We start from the raw sequence: 6,457 nt of genomic DNA, 5'->3' as shown, positions 1-6,457 counted from the left end.
CGGCCTGCAGTTGGGGCGGGGCCTGCAGCTGGGGCGGGGCCTGCAGCTGGGGCGGGGCCTGCAGCTGGGGCGGGGCCTGCAGCTGGGGCGGGGCCTGCAGCTGGGGCGGGGCATGAGTCACTCCAGCCGTGTGAAGATCTCCGGCGCACTGGATGAGGGAAAGCTACAGTCTTTTGCTTGTCGGTTTGTGGGTTTAATTTTGAAGCATTTGGATGCACGTTTTGGAGACAGTGAGCTCCTGAAGTGCTTTCGTATTTTCGATCCTGCTACATATGTGAGCATGTCTGAGGATGAGCGGCGTGGCTATGGCCGTAAGGAGTTCGTGAAGTTGCTAGCACACTTTTGCCACTCGGCAAGCTCTACCCGCCTGTTTGCATTTGATGTCAGCGAATTTGACGATTTGCAGAAAGAGTTTTCAGTTATGAAGTCTAAGATGGCCTTGCAGTTGGAGCTGGGACGCACCTCCTGGGAGCGGGCCTGGGCTGGAATGCGTCAGTGGGTCCACTTGTTTCCACGCTTGATTCAGTTGGTGTATGTCGCTTGTGTCCTACCCACTCAAACAGCGTGTGTTGAGCGTGGCTTTAGTGTCCACCGCATTATCAAGACCAGGCTGCGCGTGTTGGGTTACTCGGTCCAACCGTGGATATGAAATGCAAGCCACTTGTGATTAAAGCTGCTGAGGAGTGTGTTGCAAAGAACCCGGATGGGCTCCTGCACCGTATTGCCAAGGTGGGCGACTGTGTTCTGCCTGATGAGAGTGATGATGAGGGCAGTGTGGGCAGTGAAATTGCTGAGGCCTATTATCCTTCTGATAACGAGGAGGTCGAGAGTGTGGCAAGTGATGAGGTGTACCCGTCTGAGGAGACGGACGATGACGATGTGGCAGGTGTGGTGGAGGCGATTGCTGCAGAGATTGATGAGGAGCGGCGCCTCCTTGGTTTTGCGTAAAATTCTTGCTGAAATATTTCTCCCAGGCCCTATGTTCCAAAATAAAATCAAACATCTGTTAGTTCAGCCGCCATAGCATATAACGATAGAATCCAGCTAATTTCTACCCCGAAGACTGCTTCAGACAGCTTCGGGGTACCCTAAAACACGGTCTGGCTGACAGGAAATTTTTCGGGGAGGGCACCGAAAGGTTTTTCAGAGGATTTCGGACACAGCCGAAATTTTGGGGTACCCTCGTGAAGAACCCTGCTAGTGACCAACCCAGCGCAACTGCCGCAGGTCGTGGCAGACTACTGGGCTGAGATCAGCCGAGCTCCTGACTTCATCAGCCCCAGTGCCCGACAGGAGGTACTTGCCCAGCTGTCTGCGGCCAACATCAGCCTCCCTGCAAACGCAGATGAACAGCTTGGCTCCAAAACCATCACAGCAGCGGAGCTACGGGTCGCACTGGTCAAGAGCCAGCCCGGCAAGGCACCTGGATGGGACGGCATCCCAGCCGACCTATACCGCAAATTCTGGTCCACCATTGGCAACACCATGGCGGGCCTCTTCACCGCCATAGGCGCAACGGGGCAGGTGCCGACCGGGTTCCTTGAGGGCATTATCACGGTGCTGTACAAGAAGGGCGACCCCAAGCAACCCGGTAACTACCGCCCTATCACGCTACTATGCGCCGACTACCGCCTGCTCGCCAAGGTACTGGCCAACCGCCTGGGGCCGGCCCTCGGGCGCATCATCACCCCCGAGCAGTCGGCCTTCCTCCCCAAACGGCTCATCGGGGCCAGTGTGATGTTCCTGCGCCACCTATCCCACCTCCTCCGCAAGCAGAACCGCCGGGGTCTCCTGGCGTTCCTGGACTTTGCGAAGGCATATGACACGGTAGACCGAGACTTCTTGCTAGCTGCAATGGAGGCGATGGGGGCGGGCCCGCAGCTGTGCAGCTGGGTTCGGCTACTACTCAGCAACACACAGGCACGAGCCATGGTCAATGGCTTCAAATCAAGACTCGTTGGGATGGAGGCAGGCGTGCGACAGGGTTGCCCCCTCGCGCCTCTGCTGTACCTCTTCATCGCCCAGGCCCTGCTCTGCTGGCTCCGGAGCCGAGATGTGGGGGTCAAACTACGGCCGAATGACCAGGACCGCGTCACAGCCTGCCAGTTCGCGGACGACACTGAAGTGGCGCTGGAGGACGAGGAGTCAGTACCGTCATTCCGAGAAGCCATGGAGACCTTCGCAAAGGCATCAGGCCAGCGCCTCAATGTGGAAAAGGTGGAGCTGTTGAGGGTGGATGCTGAGAACCAGCAACAACAGCAGCAGCCACAACCGGCGGGTAGGCAGCAGCTGCAGCAGCAGCCACTACACCAACAGCCGCAGCAGGAGACAATTGGGGGACTCAAAGTGGTCACCACCGCCACAGCCCTGAACTTGCCGGTAGACAACCGGCCCACACCCCCACAACCCGAATGGCCCAAGATGCTGGCAGGCGCCTACAAGCGGATGCAGCGGCTCGCCCGCTTCCCACTGTCAGCCTTCGGCAGGGCCACCGCCACGTCCGCCTACGGCCTGCAGACGGTCACCTGGCACATGGAACATGGCGGACCCCCTCCAGACAGCACTCTGGACCACATCGAGCGGCTGACGGCCCGCCTGGTCGACCGACAACAGGGCCCAGAAGACCCAGGCCAGCGTCTCACAGGTGTACCCGGCAGCCTTTTAGTAGGCCATCCGTCAGCCGGGGGTTTTGGCCTGCTGCCGCTCCGACAGCACATCCACGCTCGCCACGCAGTCTGGGCCGTGCGATGCATTGCACAGGCACTACCGGCGGCAGGTTGTGAAGGTAGGGGTGCGGGAGGGGAAGTAACTGGGGGAGCAGGCGGGGACGAGGAGGTGGCAGCGGCAACCAACAGTGAGGCCCGGGGCCTACACCCGTGGGTACGCACGCTGTCCGCCTACCTGGAGCTCACCCACCCTGCACTCCAGCCTTGGGTTCTGACAACCGCCAGGGCCACGGGACCATGGCTCGGCAGCAGCGACCTTCCGGCAGACATCAGCCGAATCGTGGGGGCATTGCCGCCTTTGGAGGACATTGGCAGAACCCCACTGGAACCCGGTGATTGGTGCTGGGCGGCGGCGCTATGGGGCAACCCACTGCTCCCCAATGCGACCAATGCTGCAAACACCGAGGTCCCCAGCCGTCGACCAGGCCTGGAAGCATACCATGCAGCACTGACACCATGCAGGAAACTACGCACGGTGGGGGATCTGGTACGGGTGTGGGAAGCGGTAAACACTAGCCAAGCCACCACCCTCCAGGGAGCAGCCTGGCATTCGTGGGCCCGTGAACACCTCGACCCAGCCACAGGCCCCGCCCAGCTGCAGGACAAGGATGCCGCCCTTGCAGCTCTTGGAGCCCTGCACAGCGACATCAGCCCGGCCTGGCTGGCGGCAGCACACGCGGTGGAGATCAGGCTGCGACAGCAACAACAAGTGGAGGAGGAGGGGCCCCAGCAGCAACCACCAACACCGGCAACGACACGGCCAGACTGCGCACAAGTGATGAACATGATCATCGGGCGCCTGGGGTGGCGCCTCCCTGGGGCGACGGACGCTGTGCCGCTCCGCCGCCTAACGGTCAGTCTAGCGACACAGCTACAGAACGGGCATGTGGACGAGCGGCGAATACGCCTGATGACCGACTTCGTGCATGAGGCCCTGAACACGCCCGAGGCCCAGGCCCAGCCTGACAATTCTGCCGAGCTTAGCCGCTTTCAGGCAACTCTGGCACGCTTGTGGCATGGGGTGCGCTGGGAGAATGAGAACAAGGAGACCATGTGGCGTCTCGCCGTGGATGGCGTGCCCCTACCTGGCAACACGCACCTAGCCCGGGTGCCCACTGAGCCATGCGGGTGTGGGACCTATGGGGGCGCCGCCGGCCGACCCTGCCCACCGCGTCTGCACCATTTCTGGGAATGTCCAGTCGCACGTGCCGTACGGGAACAGATCGACAGGCACCTGCCACACACTCAGACAACAGTAGGGGCCACCACCACCCGGCAGCAGCTCTGGCTTGCCCAAGCGCCACCCGGGTGTGAGCAGGGCCCTTGGGATGTGATCGCCCTAGCGGCGCTATCCGCCATGGAAGTCGGCAGGTGCTGCCTCCGAGCAGCAACCCGGCGACAGGGACGGATGGGGGCGACAGCAACGGCGGGACAGCAGCAGCAGCAGCGACAGCAACAGCGACAGATGATGGGGCAGCCCCAGCAGCAGAGATCCCGCCAGCGGGCCATCACAGATTTCTCCACCCCGGCGGGAGGTGCAATGCAGCAAGAATGACCCACCCTAAACGCCCCAGCGGATGATGGGCCAACGCAGGAAGCAGGGGCGGGAGGGGGCGAGGCGGTGGCAGCATCAGCAACAGCGGGCGCAACAGGAGCCTCGCCACTGGCCCGCGCACGCGCCCGGGCGGTGGCAGACTTCTGGGCGCGTCTGCGCTCGTTCGCGGCGCTGGAGACCCCCCGACACGGCTGGGACAGAGTCGGGCCGCAGCACCCCATCCTGGCGGTCGTGGAGGAACGGATGCGGTGCGCAGCACCGGTGGAAATCACGGCCTAAATAGCCGTGATAGAGTCGGGTCGAGGTCTTACTGGAAAGGGAGCAGGGAGAGTGAGGGAGGGGGTGAGAGAGCCAGGAGTAGGGTTAGGTGAGGGAGCGAGGAGAGCAGGGGGGACCTGGACAGGGCGAGGGCAGGGCGAGGGCAGGGCGAGGGGGCAGCGCCCTGAGCGTGGTCTAGCAGGGGGAGTTGAGGTTCCGGGCTGTGTGTGTTTTGTGTGCTCGTGTGGTTGCCCTCTCCCCGGGTAATGGGGCCCGTCGGGGTGAGGGGAATGGGTTCTGTGCTGTCTGGCATCAGAGTAGAGAAGACGTAGGTGGCTTGTGAGAGTGAAGAGGAGGTGGGAAAGCGGTGGAGGAGAGTGGTTTGGAGGTGGAGAACAGGTGTTGCTGGTTCCGGCCGGTCAGGGTAAGGAGGGGAGGGATATCGGTGTGGTAAGCGGGAGCAGGCAGTGTCTGTGAGCCGTGCCTTTTCCGGGCTTTGTAGGGGGGCGCCGTGCTGGCTTGTCATCCCCCCCGCGGCAATAGGTGTTTTTGCCGTGTCTTGCGCTGCGCTGCACCCGGGAACCCGCAACCCCCAGGAGACTGACGTGCGGACCAGTTTTGCCTCGTTTGTGAGTGGACCGGCGAGGTAGTGGTGGCCGCCCTCGGGAAGTGTTCGTTGTTCGTTGCTCGTGGTAGTTGAACAGCTGGCCTTCAAGGACCAGTGTGCGAGTACTCGCTTTGTGTTGGTCTTCTCTGTGCAACCGTATCTCGGCTTTTGTGGTGTGTCGTCTCAGGCCCGTGGTCCTCCGTGTATCTCTTGCCTTGCTGGCTGCGTGGGGCCCTGGTTTTTGAGTGTGTATAGGAGCCCCCTGAGTAGAGCCCCTGCCCCCGGTGGTGTTTTCTAATTGTTCTTGTTTTGGTGGTCAAGAGGGACGAGAGCGCGCGAATAGGCAGGCCAGGCAAAGTGGCGCCTTTAGTGCGGCTCTCGCATAGTTCGGTTCGCAGTCCTCTGCACCGCTGTGTTGCCTAGCCAGGGGCTGGGAGAGCGTCCCGGTTGGCGTGAGTGAGGGAATGAGGCGCGCGCGGAGGAACAGACGGACGTAAGGCCGCGCGCCCTTCCCTGCGCTGTGTTTCGGCCCGGTCAGGGCCCCCGGTACTCGTCCTTTATCGGGCGAGCCGCCCACAGTGTAACACCCCATCAACAACATCAGCAGCAGCAGCATAATAATAATAATAATAATAATAATAATAACAATAATAATAATAGTAGTAATAATAATAATAGTAATAATAATAGTAATAATAGTAATAATATAAGATATGCGGAGAGTAACGCATATACGGATCTTACAAATATACAGGGAGTAACGCAACTCAAAGGTGCAACACACACACACATATTACATACACAGAGTCGTCCGAGATGTACGCCCGATGGCGGGTGGTGCTGAGGAGTTTCTTGAAGCCGGGTTGGTTTTTATGAATCTCCATTACACTACATGATGATGCTTTACCAGTAGTATTATTATACAAGAACGGCCTCGGGAGGCAGTAATAGTAATCCGGGCGGCAGTAGTAACGCAGCGAATGGATAGGTAGGCGGGGGCCGCGGCGGCTGTATTTATATATATACATATACCATACGTTGATGATAACGAGAAAATTATACTGCGGATATCGGCTTCCAACCGCTTCACCGCTGGGTCCCCCCCTCCCCCTCCCCCGCCCGCCGGGGTTCAGCAAGGCCGCCTCAGGCAGTGAACGTTACCACCCCACCATCGGCAAATTTCTGAGACCCATACACGCGACCTCGCTAATGGCACACATACACAAGTACACCAAGAGCACCCCACTCAACCAACCGCGCACCCAACTACCCAGCTAACTAAAAAACCGCCAAACTGCTAACTGCTGATTG

Source organism: Volvox carteri (assembly GCF_000143455.1).
Source record: "Volvox carteri f. nagariensis unplaced genomic scaffold VOLCAscaffold_105, whole genome shotgun sequence".
Lineage (NCBI taxonomy): Eukaryota > Viridiplantae > Chlorophyta > Chlorophyceae > Chlamydomonadales > Volvocaceae > Volvox > Volvox carteri.
Note: the sequence above shows the minus strand (reverse complement) of the source record.